Consider the following 14,218-nt stretch of genomic DNA (forward strand, 5'->3'; position numbering starts at 1 on the left):
AATTCAACTTGTGAGCCTTTCTGTGAGAGCTTGCCTAGTTGTGACCTTAGAGGTTGTCATAGCCATGAAATAATTTTCCATGTGACAAAAATGAAAAGTAATTTAGCATCAAAAATAGAGCACAGAAGGGAGATGGGGGGTAGTTTAAGAAAAATCTGATTGAGAAGGTGACATTTGAGCAACGACTTGAAGGGGTTGAAGGAGCAAGACAGGCAGATAGCCATCCTCAGGAAGATCAGTCCAGACATGGGAACTGTATATACAAAGAGCCCCAGTTGTGAGCTTTTCTGGCAAGCTCCAGGGACAGCAAGGAGGCCTGCCAGAAGTTAAGTGAGAGACAGCACAGAGATTGTCCCAAGAGGCCCTGTAGATCCCTATGAGAATTTTGGCTTTTTACTCTAAAATGATTATCTTCCCTGGTGGTTCAGTGGTAAAGAATTGCCTGCTGATGCATGAGATGAGGATTTGATCCCTGGGTCAGGAAGATTGCCTGGAGGAAGAAATGACAACTCCCTCCAGTATTTTTGTCTGGGAAATCCCATGGACAGAGGAGCCTGGCATCCTACAATCCATGGTATAGCAAAAGAGTGGGACACAACTTAGTGACTAAACAGCAAAAACTAAAATGATTGCCACTGGGAGGTTTTGGATAGGAGAGAGGTTGGATTTACGTTTAACATGATCAGTCTGGTTGCTGTATACTAGAAAGGAGCAGAGTCGGGGCAGGGAGGTCATTGCAGGGCAGGAGACGATTGCAATGATCCAGGCAGAAGGTGATGGTGGCTCAGACCAAGATGGTGCCAGTAGTGCTGGTAAGACGTGATAAGCCTCTGGATATGTTTTGGAAGCAGAGCTAACCGAGTTGGCTATCAGATTAGATGTGAGAACTGAGAAGGGAAGGAATCAGTGGTGAATCCAAGGATTTAAACCTTAACCACTGGAGGTAGAGATACCATTAACTGTAGGAGGAGAAAATTGGGAGAAGTTAGTATCTTTTTACTGAAGAAGGAACTGAAACAAATAGAAAGTGAGTTGTTGGAGCCAAGAATCAACTCAAGTAAGGTCATGTTTCCAAGCTCACCTCTCTGTCTCTCAGCCTAAAGCATATTTAAGAAAGAAACAGAAAGGAGTACACAGGGAGAGGGGCTAGACAGGGCTCCCCACCATCCTAGGACCTCCCTGGTGGCTCAGATGGTAAAGCGTCTGCCTACAATGTGGGAGACATGGGTTCAATCCCTGGGTCTGGAAGATCTCCTGGAGAAGGAAACCCACTCCAGGATTCTTGCCTGGAACATCCCATGGACGGAGGAACCTGGAAGATTACAGTCCATGGGGTCGCAAAGAGTGGGACCTGACTGAGCAACTTCACTCTCACTTTCACTTTCCCCACCATCCAAAAGCAGAATGCTCCCATGAAAACTTTCATAAGCCAAAATGGCATCAAGTGCAGATGCGATTACCTTAGGACACATCATGCCGATGGATGCACAAAATAAATTGAGATAAAGCACAGGTGCTCACTGACACACTTCATAGCTACGGCAGCTTGATGCTGAGACGCCAAGAGTAGTGTCCAGGGAAGGTGCTTGGAAGTGCCACTCCCATTGCTTACAATGCCCACTGTCTCTACAATGGCTCACTGCAAAACAAACGCTGAATGCTATTTTCACTTTTTGTCGTTTTTCTTAAAAGCAAAAATCCTTGTTGAATTTCTTTCAGTTAGCAAAGATGGGTACCATTGTAGGTCTTTCATAAAAGCAAAGTGGCATAAAATGAACTTCTGAAAAGTGGGGCATACCTGTATACAGAGAGCAGCTTGTTCTGATTGCCATGGGGAATCAAAGATTTCATAGAGGAACACTTACAGCATGGCCTCTAAGGGTGACCAGCTCTGGAGATGGGAGGAGATTCCAGAGAGAAGGTGGCATGCACAGAATTGAGACAGAGAAAATGTAGGGAAAACTCAGAGTCACCAAGTCAGCACATCCGAGGGCTGGGTTACACCATTTCAACCATTTTACTTTAGCTCAACAATTTGGCTTAAATATCTTCAGACCTCAATTTCTCTTCCATACAGACCCAGAGCATTATGCAGAATTATAAAGAGTGAGGTTTTATTTTCCAGGTGAGAGGGAATCTTTCAAACAGATTTTGCTTCCTGTGCTTCTGGGCACTGCTAGTCTGAAACAGCAATTAGAGACAGGTAACTCCTGCTTCCTCAGCGATGACAAGCAGATATCCCAGGTCAGATGCTGAAATTATTTGTAAACATGAAGGTTATTTGATACCCTGAACTCAGCACTTCTTGGTTTTTATAGTGCACAAGAATCATGCAGAACCAATTCTGATTTCACGAGTCTGAAATGGGGCCAGACTTGAGAGTCTGCACTTCTATCAAATCCCCCAGTGATGCTGCTGCAGCTGTTCTGTGGACCATTTCTGAGGAACCAGACCTCAGCGATTTGTAAAGTGCCCCAAAGCCAAGATACACAATGGAAAGGCCTAGAAATGAGGACCTTTGGAGTCTAGGCCTGGATGTTAAGTAAATATCATCTATCAGACATTTAACTTATTTTGAAGAAGGGAAAGGTATCAAGTTCAGCTAGTGAAACTAGGAAATATTAAATTCAGGAAAACCAGAAGGGCATCTTCAGACGTTAAGAACTTGAGGAGAAAAAGACAAAATGAAGAGGAAGAAATTGCAGAATATTTGCCTCCCTTCTATCTCCAGAGCAAGAAAAGCCACAAATCCACAGGAATAGCAGGAAGAGCCTGCTGGGCTTTGATCACATGGAGCAGAGGGAAAGTTTGACACTGGCCTGGGCATGGGTGACCCCTGCGACCTTTGTGATGGGCGCCCCTCCCAAAGTAGGAATGCTGTAAAGGCAAGAACCACTTGAAAATGAAAAGAGTGGTAACTAGAGGTGGAAAAGCTTGTTGTCTAGGCAGTTGTTCTTTGAGAAAGTTCCCATAGGTATTTGGGACATGTTTGTGTAGTGAGGGTGAGGTCGTAAGAGGAAGAATTTAATTATGTAAAATGATTTCAGGGCGGTTCAGAGCTTCTGCGTGGCGTGCCCGTGTGACTGTTGTCAGTGACAGCTTCAGGTATGCTGTCAGTAACACTGAGGGATGGAGGAATCCGTGCTGCCTCTTTTGCTGTCTTGTCTTCTGCTATCACCGCACGGAAGGAAATCTACAGCTCCATGGCTCCTGCCACCTGTTACTATGCAACTGTGGGCCATTAACCAAATTTCAGAGTCATTGTCTCATCCACATGGTGAGTGGTTCTCAACACAGACCAGCAGTTACAGGCCTGGACTTGGGAGCCAGACTTCCAAGGTTGCAAGCATCATCCTTTGTAGCTGTGGGCCTTGGAAAGTTATTTACCCTCACTGTGCCTCAGTTTCCTCATCTCTGCAAATGAAAATATGAGTGGTACTTACCTCAGGTCATTGTTTTGAGGATTAATTGAGTTAAGAGTTGCAAAGTGCTTAGACAGGGCTAACACAGTAAGTAGGATACAGGTATGAGGACTCACAGACCCTTAGAGGTCTATGGACATCTTTTGCAAAGGACCAAAGTATTTTGCACATCTTCACCTTAACTCCAGGTTGTTATTATTAGTTCATCTTAGGTCATCGGGATAACCACCTCATAACTGAGGACTGACTTGCTATTTCAAGGCTCTCATTGCACCTGAGTGCTGAATGGAGAAAACCTCTTAGGAGTTTTAGTAGAAAAGTGGTGGCACATGCTAAGCACCTCTCTGCTCACAGCGGAAGCAGCAGACTGAGTTTCGAGACTTGGTTTGGGGGCAACGAGTTCCATTGTCCGTGACAAGTTGATGGTGAGTCTAGATGACACCTTTGCACTGCTTGTTTACATAGTTGTGAACACAGAATGAAAACATTTTATTCCCATTTCTGGCAGTAATCAGTCTAAATGCCTGCTTCTTATAGCCAAAAATTGCTGCAGTCCAAGCCTATCTTCAAGTGAATCAGACAGCTTTCTAGAATTACAGGAGTCCCACTTTTCCATGGTCTCTTTCCTTGGTTTGTTACTCTTGGTCAGCCATGGTAGAAACTCTTAAATGAAAACTTTCAAAAGTAAACAATTCACAAGTTTTAAACTGTACTCCATTCTGAGAAGTGTGCTGAAATCTCGTGCCACTCCCCTCCCTCCTGCCTGAGACGTAAATTATCCCTTTGTCTACCGTACCCCTCTCAAACATATTAATATTTCCATTTCTATTGATGCATTTCAGAGAAATAAATCCTGTATTAAGGTGTAGGTTGGCCCATAATATCTTGCTGCTAAATTGTGTGATTTATTTTTGAGAACCCATGAGAGTTTTTCTTTTACTTCCCAAAGAGACATCCATTTTGTATTTCATGAAATGTGCACATGTTATAGATTATAATGACTTGCTTGTTTAGCAAATAATAATAACTGAGAGCTCAGCATGGACCCAACCCAATGCTAAGTGACCAACCAAAAAAGCTATGGCCCCTGACATCATGGAGATTACAATCTCATGAGAAGCAAGACATAAATATATAAACATATAAACACAAGGATATTCTATGAGGAAGAATTCTATGAGAACAGGGGCAGGAGCATAGGAACTTAATTTAGTATGTAAGTTTAGAAAGGGGCTTCCCTCATGACTCAGATGGTAAAGAATCTGCCTGCAATGCAGGAGACCTGGGTTTCATCCCTGCGTCAGGAAGATCCCCTGAAGAAGGGAATGGCTTACCTAATCCAGTATTCTTGCCTGGAGAATCCCATAGACATAGTGGCCTGACGGGCTACAGTCCATGGGGTCCCAAAGAGTCAAACACAACTGAGCAGCTAATACTTGAGGGAGTAATATTTGAACTAAGACCTAAAGAATGCTTTCAAAAGTCAAGTGATGGATGGGTGGAAGGATTTCTTGGCAGAATTGAAAGTAAAAGTCTGTTACTCAGTCATAGAGAAGGCTGCAAAATGGAAAAGAACTTGGCATGGTAGAGAAGTAATTGGAGGCTCAACAAGACTAGAGCACAGTGAGAGCTCTCCTTGAGGCTGGGGAGAAGCCAGAACCAGCATGAGTTTGGATTGTATTCTAGGGTCAACTGGAAGTTTTCGGAAGCTTTAAACAATGGGGTGAAATACCACTTTGACTTTTGTATGAAGAATGGATGACCAGGCAGGAGTGGAAAAAAGAGCTTAAAAAGCCACTGCCGTGGTCCAAATAGTGTCACCAGGTTTCAACATTTGCATAGAGAAATGATGATGGCTTGGACTTAGGGAGGGTGGTAAAGAAAAAGGAACTTGATTTGAGATCTGTTTTGAAGGTATAATCTGCAAAACTTTGTTTCTTATTCCATTTTGTAGAGGATAAAGGACTTGTGACACGAAAAGATGGGAGAGGAGGCCAAAAAGGATGTCAAGACAACCTATAGGGGTGGGATGGAGTGGGAGGTGGGGGGAAGGTTCAAGAGGGAGTGGACATATGTATACCTATGGATGATTCATATTGATGTATGGAAGAAACCAACACAATATTATAAAGTAATTATCCTTCAATTAAAAATAAATACATTTTTAGAAAAGAGTGAAAGGTATTGTACAACGAATCACTCTATGGTACAACATTCCCACACAGAAGAACTCACACACCAAACATTAGTGTAAGTAACAGACCGACTCATGGAAGACGGGATAGCTTCATTAAAAATAGAAGCTTCTGCTGGCAAAAACAGGAAGTAAGGCCATGAGATTTTCTGTAAAACTTACCTAGTTTAATTTGCTGCCATTTAAAATAATTAATGCCCCCTGGTTTTAGAAGTAGAAAAGAAAATTCTCTAGAAACAAATACAAAATCTTAAGGTCTACACAAGCCAGTCTTTTGGTGTCAACTTTCTTAGCGTGAAGAGATAGCTATAGTCTCTTGGAGAAGAAAGACCCTTCATTAGAGATGATCTATGTCTTTTCAGAGGTCTTATTGATTCAGAAAATGACAGAGCTGGGATGGAAAACCTGGGGAACCTAAGATATGAATTCTTAAATGAATTAAGGTATTAATGATCAGAATAGTCCAAACTATCACTTTTCAGCTTCAATAATTGCACCTGGCTGTCTGTGCTCCCAGAATCACTGAAGAATTGTTCCATGCTTTACTTGAACTGTTTGGATGTGGTCAAGGGCTTTGAAACAAAGTCTTTAGAATTTAGACAGATTAATAAGATTATAATTACAGGCATTTCTTCAACAGTCTTTCCTGCCTGAAGACCCTGAAATGATTGAGAAAAACTTTCTACTATAACTGCTGTGCTGTGCTTAGTCGCTCAGTCATGTCCAGCTCTGTGGTACCATGGACTGTAGCCCACCAGACTCCTATGTCCACAGAATTCTCCAGGCAAGAATACTGGAGTGGGCTGCCATTCCCTTCTCCAGGGGATCTTCCCGATCCAGGGATCAAACCCAGGTCTCTTGTGTTGCAGGCAGATTCTTTATCATCTAAGCCACCAGGGAAGACTTAGTATCAATTATATGTCACATGACTTTCTAGCTGAAGGTGCCTGCAGGTGAAAACAAAATAAGGCAGTGAGAAGTTGGCCTTGGACATATTGAAGCTCTGTTTATGGAGATGTTGCTTAATGGTTCAGATGTTGCTTAATGGTTGCTTAATGATCATCTGGCTCAGAATTCAAGTTCCACTCCTATCAATACCAAATTTCTAGCTGTGAGGTCTTAAACTAGGTCTGAGCCTCTGAGCCTCAATTTCCTCATCAGTCATAGGAAGATGATCTATAATTTGTCTGGGTTAAATGAGATACTGTTTACAAAAGGCTTCCTCTGACGTGCTACTTCAGTGTTAGCACAAACATGCACACTGAGTAACTGGGCTAAAGGTGGTGTTTGAGTTTTTAGCTCTTCATGAATGAACCGCAGGAGGATGTGGTGACTTGATAAATGAAGTTATCCTAAGAACCAATGTTTGTACATAATTATTCATTAAAAATTCCTGAGTTGTGTTAAAACTTAAACATAAGAAATATGAAAAGACCTATCTTGCAAAGGAGCTGATGATACTTAGTTCCTTTTGATTCTAATTTATAACTTAGCTGATGGGTGACATGCACATTCATGGTGCTTATCCAATTTAAAGATTATTTCAGAAACTTGTATGAGCAATAGGTGATGGCTCATATTTTTTCAATTAATTTAATATTTATTAATTTAATAAATTAATTTAATATTTATCAGGTGCTTGTGCTTCCCACGAGCACCTGTGGGAAGAATGCAAAAAGCCAGAAATATGATTGCTTCTACCCAAGTAGCTTTTAGTCCAGTAAAAGACGCAAATATAATAGTCAGAAAATAAACCAAGTGTTGAGTCTAACTGAATTTAAAGCTTTCTAATGCAGGTTCCAAATTGCAATGCTGGAGTTATAGCCTAACAGCATTCTTAAGCGTCAAGAATATGCCAGAAGTAGAAACTCTTCCTGTGGCCTGGTGCAGTATGTTACAGGCCAGGGAGCAGGTTTTAATAGAAGAGGCTCCAAACGTATGACAACAGTCGAGGGTCAACTTGGCCGATCTTAGAGAGAAGGATGAATAATAGGGGCATTTCTTTAGTGCACAGTCTGATTTTTAGGAACTCGTTTCATAAGAGATTAGACATATGGCAAAAACTTATCATTTCACTCCCTGCTTAAATTATCTTAATGCTCTCCAGCACAAAACCAAAGTCCTTAGAAAGCATAAGGATTTTTCATGGCTTGGCCCCTACTTTCAGAACCTTGAATCAACAGTGGCTTCAACCAGTGCTTCTCAAGTTATACTGTATTCAACAGCTTTTGATCACTGCTGCTGCTGCTAAGTTGCTTCAGTCTTGTCCGGCTCTGTGCGACCCCATAGACAGCAGCCCACCAGGCTCCCCCGTCCCTGGGATTCTCCAGGCAAGAACACTGGAGTGGGTTGCCATTTCCTTCTCCAATGCAGGAAAGTGAAAAGTGAAAGTGAAGTCTCTTGATCCCATGGACTGCAGCCTACCAGGCTCCTCCATCCATGGGATACCCACTGGAGTGGGTTGCCATTGCCTTCTCTGTTTGATCACTAGGGCGTCTTATTAAAGGTACGTTGTGGGTTAGGAAGTCTGGAGCAGAATCTGAGAAATTCTTTTCTAACAAGCTCGTAGGTGATGCTGATTCTGTTGGTATATAGCCTACAATATGAATAGCAATACCTTCACAGAATGGAATTTTCCCTCCTTCACAAAAACAGAGAAATTTGAAAGTATCAATAGATTTGGTTCAGATCAACAAAGTCAGTGCTCTGGGATTAGCATGTAAGGAATATGACCCACAGGTCAAAATCTAGCCCACTGACTATTTTTGTGAATAAAGTTTTGTTGGAACACAGCCTTGATCTCTCTCTGTTTTTTGTTTTTGTTTTTACATATTGCCTGTTGTTGCAATGGCCTCCCACTCCAGTACTCTTGCCTGGAAAATCCCATGGGTGGAGGAGCCTGGTAAGCTGCAGTCCATGGAGTTGCTAGGAGTCAGACACGACTGAGCGACTTCATTTTCACTTTTCAGTTTCATGCATTGGAGAAGGAAATGGCAACCCACTCCAGTGTTCTTGCCTGGAGAATCCCAGGGATGGGGGAGCCTGGTGGGCTGCCATCTCTGGGGTTGCACAGAGTTGGACACGACGGAAGCGACTTAGCAGCAGCAGCAGCTCTTGCATCAGAATGGCAGAGTTGTGACGAAGGCCATGTGGCCCTTACAACCAAAACACTGACCCATCACCTGGCCTTTTATGGAATAAGTGTGTTCCCTTCTGCCTTAGACGTTATATTCTCTCTGGACCTTGGTCCAGCACGTCTCCCAAACTCAGTGAGGACTCTGCTGACAAGGAAGAAAGGCAGGAAGTAACCATGTCTGTAACATGGCTTCTCTCCCTCACATCTTACTGTCCTGTCCTCTAATGTTCAACCCATCCTTCTGCCAGGGAACATGATTGACAGTTCCCCAAGGGCATCAAGCTTCATTGCAGCTTCAGAAAATACCCAGGATGCTTTGAGGACAGTTAGAAGACCAATGGCATAGAATATTTGCCCAAAACAATGTTAAAAGGCTTACAGGCTGGACAGGTTGTTAACGGATTGACGAGGAGGATGACCTCAGGTTCACAACTAAAGAGTTTGGACTTAAAAGTCAGTGAGGGACCTTGAAGGATTTTAAAGCATGGGATCAGGTTATTGTTTTATAAAATCTTCATATGTTTTATATTGCTTTCTATCTTTATATGCTTTATATTGTTTACACAATTCTGATAACATGTAAAATGGCCCCTTGTATTCGTCTGCTCAGGCTGACATAACAGAATACCATAGAGTGGGTGCCTTAAACAACAGAAATGTGTTTTCTCACAATTCTAGAGACCAGAAGTCCAAGACCCACTTATTGGAAAATTCAGTTCCAGGGGAGGCCTTCTTTCCTGGTTTGTAAATAGAGCTACATTCTTACTGTGGCCTCACATGACCTCTTCTCTGTGCTTAAACAGAGTGGGGGGAATCTCTGATACTTCTTCCTCTTCTTTTTGGATTAGAATTCTACCTTTATGACCTTAGTTAACCTTAATTACCTTCCTTAAATCCCCATTTCCAAATGCAGTTACCTTGGGGATTAGGGCTTCAATACATGAATTTTGGGGAGATACAGTTCAGTCCCCAACAGCTAATGGGAAGGGAAATTTAGGCAAGGAGGTAGGTAGGACCACCAGTGAAAAATGAGCAGCTTAAAATGCCGCAAACCTGACTGAGAGCCGTGGAGGATAAGAATGGAAAGGAAGCAAGGAATGGCAAGAGCAAGAGCATAAAAAATAGATATTTACATCAGTAGGTCTTGGTAAACTATTGAATTCAGGGAAATACCCTGACAGCTCATTTAGACTCTGAAGATTAGGTAATGGAGCCAGGGTTAACAGGAAAATGAAGATCTGGAAGCAGGAACTTCTTTGGGCAAATATGATGTTTTGGGATCTACTCAATCTGAGATACTATGGAGTTAGCCACATATACTTAGAAGAAGATTAATTCCTCTTCTCTTAAGGAAATAGCACCTTTTATCAATAAGTTGTTGTTATTGAGTTTTTTTTTTTTATCATCACATTTGCCCCTTGAGACTATTTACTCATTTGTTAGAATATCATCAGGTTCTTCATGATGTAAGCATCCACATGAGCTCTCTTATTCTGATCGGTGGGAATGATTCTATCATCACAACATGTTACAGTAACATTTAAGAAATATTTAGTAGATATTCATTTGTGCATGCATTCAAGCGATAAATATGCAGTGAATATCAACTTATTGAAAGATAAGAGTTCTAGACAGCAGGGGTTTAAAGATATCTATCTAAAAAGGAGCTAACTCTAAGCTGAATTGAAAGTGAGCTTAATAGTTCTGTTCTAGGAGTGCTTACTCATTTTCTCATCTAAGCTTTCTCTTTCATCAGTTTTCTTTAACTGTCAGAAAATGAGGTAGCATTCTGAGAAGGATCTAGGTACACCACACAAAAGTTCTAGAGAAGGCTGACAGAGGAAACTAGCTTGTGATGGTATTTCTGGAAGCTGATTTGACAGCCCTGCCCAGTAGGAGCGAGCTCTTTAAGAAACAATCTGAAGATTGGGCTGCAGACACAGCACAAATCTATGATAACTGTCTTATGCATGTTTTAACTGTGATGACCATATCTTCATGTGAAGGGTGTGGTTTTACCATAGCCTGCCTTGTTTAATCATCCTGAAAAAGAACAAGTCAGAGCAAAAGACCTTCAGGATCCTTCCAGCTGTTTCCTAGGATTCATTCTTACTGATAATATAGCCTCTTCAAAATACTCTTTTAACTTGAAACTATGAATTCCAAACACTTTTAATGATACCTTCTGCCCTTTGTAGCCTACAGGATCACTTGTGGAGGCTGTTTTCCCTCTGTTAGCTGTGGAATTTCCTCTCTTGTATGAGCTCTGTTTTTGAGTAAAATAAACCTAACCCAGTGCCTTTGGACTATCTGTACTTTCAAATCAACAAATATTTAAGCCTCCCCGTGGCATGCATGATCTTAGGCCAGGTGCTATGAGTTACACAAAGATGAATGTGACTTGGACCTTGTCCTTAAATATTCAAACCAGCAAATGACAAAGAACACAATTACATGGCTGGTCGTTAAGCTCTGGACTTAGACAGACCTGGGGTGGAATTTCAGCTTCTCCACTTATCGGCTTAAGCAAGTTATTTCAATTCTTCTAAGATCCTGGCTTTTTTTCCCCCCACAAATGTTCGTGAATATAATATCTGCCTCCTGAGACTGTTGCAAGGATTAATTAAATAATAAACCTAAAAGACAGTGCCTGACACACAGAAAGTGCTTGATGCAATTTAGTCTTATTATTTTTGCTATTATCAAGAGGATATTTAGACTTGTCCTTCTGAACTCCCTTCCCTTTATCCCGCTTTTTTTTTTCCCCCACTGTACTTCTCAAATTGCATGGAATTCCCCAGTTTTCTTTTAAGAGCAGAGAGAAAAATGCTGTGCAAAGGACCTGGGATTTGAGCAGAAGCCTGACTGCAGATATCCAGGTACCATGAGAGATGATGCTGTGCCTAAGGTTATCTGATTCAGTCCTGTTGTTACACTCTCCTTCCTGACCATTAAGAATCTTGTAGAAAAGAACCAAAAACACCATCATGCAGCTGATGATGGATCTCAGGGCATTCGCTCCATAAATGTTTATTTTCTATATCTCTGTGTGCCCGGCCCTGAGTCAGTGCTGGGGACACAGCGGTGGACATGGCAGCCTAGGGCTCTGGCCTCATGGAATACACAGCCTGACAGTCAGCAAACAAACTCCTCAGGACAAGCAGAGCTCCGGAAGCAGACAAAGCTGGGCTCAGCCTAGGCTATGAGGCATCACCATGACCTTCCACCAGGGACCACATCACAAGTCTCATGCACAGGCTGGTAACTCTCCGTTGCCAAACTGGAAACACAGAGTGAAATGAATAATTGAAAGCTTCAGATCTAAGCAAGGGATTAAGCAGTAGGATATTGAAGTCTAATTATATCATTGTTTTTAAATTGCAAAAGAATGCGGGCTAAGGGGCAGTTTTAAACTCTCCAAACTATTTTTCTGACCAGAAATGTTAGTTCACCAAAAGTCATCTGGCAACTAAGGGGTAACTGCTGATATTTCCTGTACCCTGCCCCAATTCTCAGGATGACAATTCTCAGGAAACCACCAATGTAAAGTAAACCATGAATTTGATCTCAAAATAATGTAGCACAGTTGGAGAGCACCGACTTCAAGTGAATGAAGGCTCTGAGGTGCTCCAGATTTGCTTAGTTAGAGAGCCTGAGCTGGTCTCCATGAAAATGGCAGTTCTAATGGTCACAAGGGTTTGCAGCTGCTGTGCTGTGTTTAGTCGCTCAGTTGTGTCCAACTCTTTGTGACCCGTGGACTGTAGCCCGCCAGTCTCCTCTGTCCGTGGGGATTCTCCAGGCAAAAATAATGGAGTGGGCTGCCATGGCTTCTTCTTCAGGGGATCTCTCCAACCCAGGGATCAAACACTTGTCTCCCTCAATGCAGGTGGATTCTTTGCCGTCTGAACCACCAGGAAAGCCACAAGATTTGCAGTAATTTTATGTAAAAATAGCATCCATCTGGCAAGGATCTGAATGCCATCCCTTGAGATTCAGGAAGTCATGACTCAAATCACACAACTTGGGTGGGCGTCAGGTGGGGGCTGAACCCTGGCGTGAGGATATCTTTCCCCCAGGAATGAGTCGAGTGCTGGGTCAAGGCCCAGCTGACCTCAGATTCAGAGCCTCTCAACTGACTCACTCTGTGATGGTGGAGGCTGCCCTCAACCACAACGTGAAGATGTTCCAAACGGTGGGTGAAGCAAACCTCCGGGCAATTCAGGATGGGCAAGGCTGGGAGTCCAGGCAGTGGTAAAAAGCCCTGCCATTTGTTGAGCCATTACTCTGGGTCTAGCAGAGTTCTATCAATAAATTCCACTAGAACTCCCTGGTAACCATGATGCTAAGAGGTTAATGTGTGGGCAGTCCTGCAGGGCAGGGAGAAAAGAGCTAGAAAAATAAATGTAGTTGGAGGGCTTAGGTAAGAATTCAGACACTGAGACCAAGGGAAAGGTATATGAATGAACCGGTGCTCTCAAAGACAGATTAGTAGTCTGGGGGATCACCCCAACTCAGGGGCTGTGTTAAGTGAGTCAAGACAAAAAAGAGCAGAGGGGAGGACAAAGAGGGCTTTGGAAAATGAAGGGGGAGCCAGAGGTTGGTTTGGGTTCTGGGTTCCAGCTTCCAGGTCTATCTCAGAGAGAAAGAGAAACTCACTCCCTACCAGTTGCTGCATGCCTGCCAGGCTGGAAAGCGGGCTTAGGCTGCTTAAGTACGTCTTAATCTATGACTCAGGGTCAGCAACTATGGACAGCAGAGAGGACAGGAAGGAGGTGAGACAGGCAGGTTGTAAAAGGCAGCACAGTCAGTTCAGTTCAGTCGTTCAGTCGTGTCCAACTCTTTGCCACCTCATGGACAGCAGCACGCCAGGCCTCCCTGTCCATCACCAACTCCTGGAGCTTGCTCAAACTCATGTCCATCAAGTCGGTGATGCCATCCAGCCATCTCATCCTCTAGTCGTCCCCTTCTCCTCCTGCCTTCAATCTTTCCCAGCATCAGGGTCTTCTCCAATGAGTCAGCTCTTCGCATCAGGTGGCCAAAGGATTAGAGCTTCAGCTTGAGCGTCAGTCTTTCCAATGAATATGCAGGACTGATTTCCTTCAGGAGTGACAGGGCTGTCGTTTACTGGAAAGGCAACCCTGATTCTCATGCAAGACTTAAACATTTCTGAGGAAAACTTAAGATTACCTCAAGCTTTTGCAGAAAGTGTACTTTCATTTTCACCAACAAACATTCTCTTTCCCCAACTACAAATAAATGTCTCTCCCTGTCCCTTGTGGGACAGGCAACTGGCAGCAGAGCAAGTCTGCTAGACTTGAGTTAGCAGGAAAGGAAAAGAACCACGGGCTTGTCTATGAGGTGCATTCAGAGAGCATGGTGGGCAACACAGAGAAACGACAGGGCTGCTCTGAGGCCCCCTCCTCACTCCTCACTGAGAAAGAAGTATGATGAGTGGCAGAGGAGGGG

The sequence above is a fragment of the Bos javanicus genome, chromosome 9, assembly GCF_032452875.1.
Source record: "Bos javanicus breed banteng chromosome 9, ARS-OSU_banteng_1.0, whole genome shotgun sequence".
NCBI classification, from domain to species: Eukaryota; Metazoa; Chordata; class Mammalia; order Artiodactyla; family Bovidae; genus Bos; species Bos javanicus.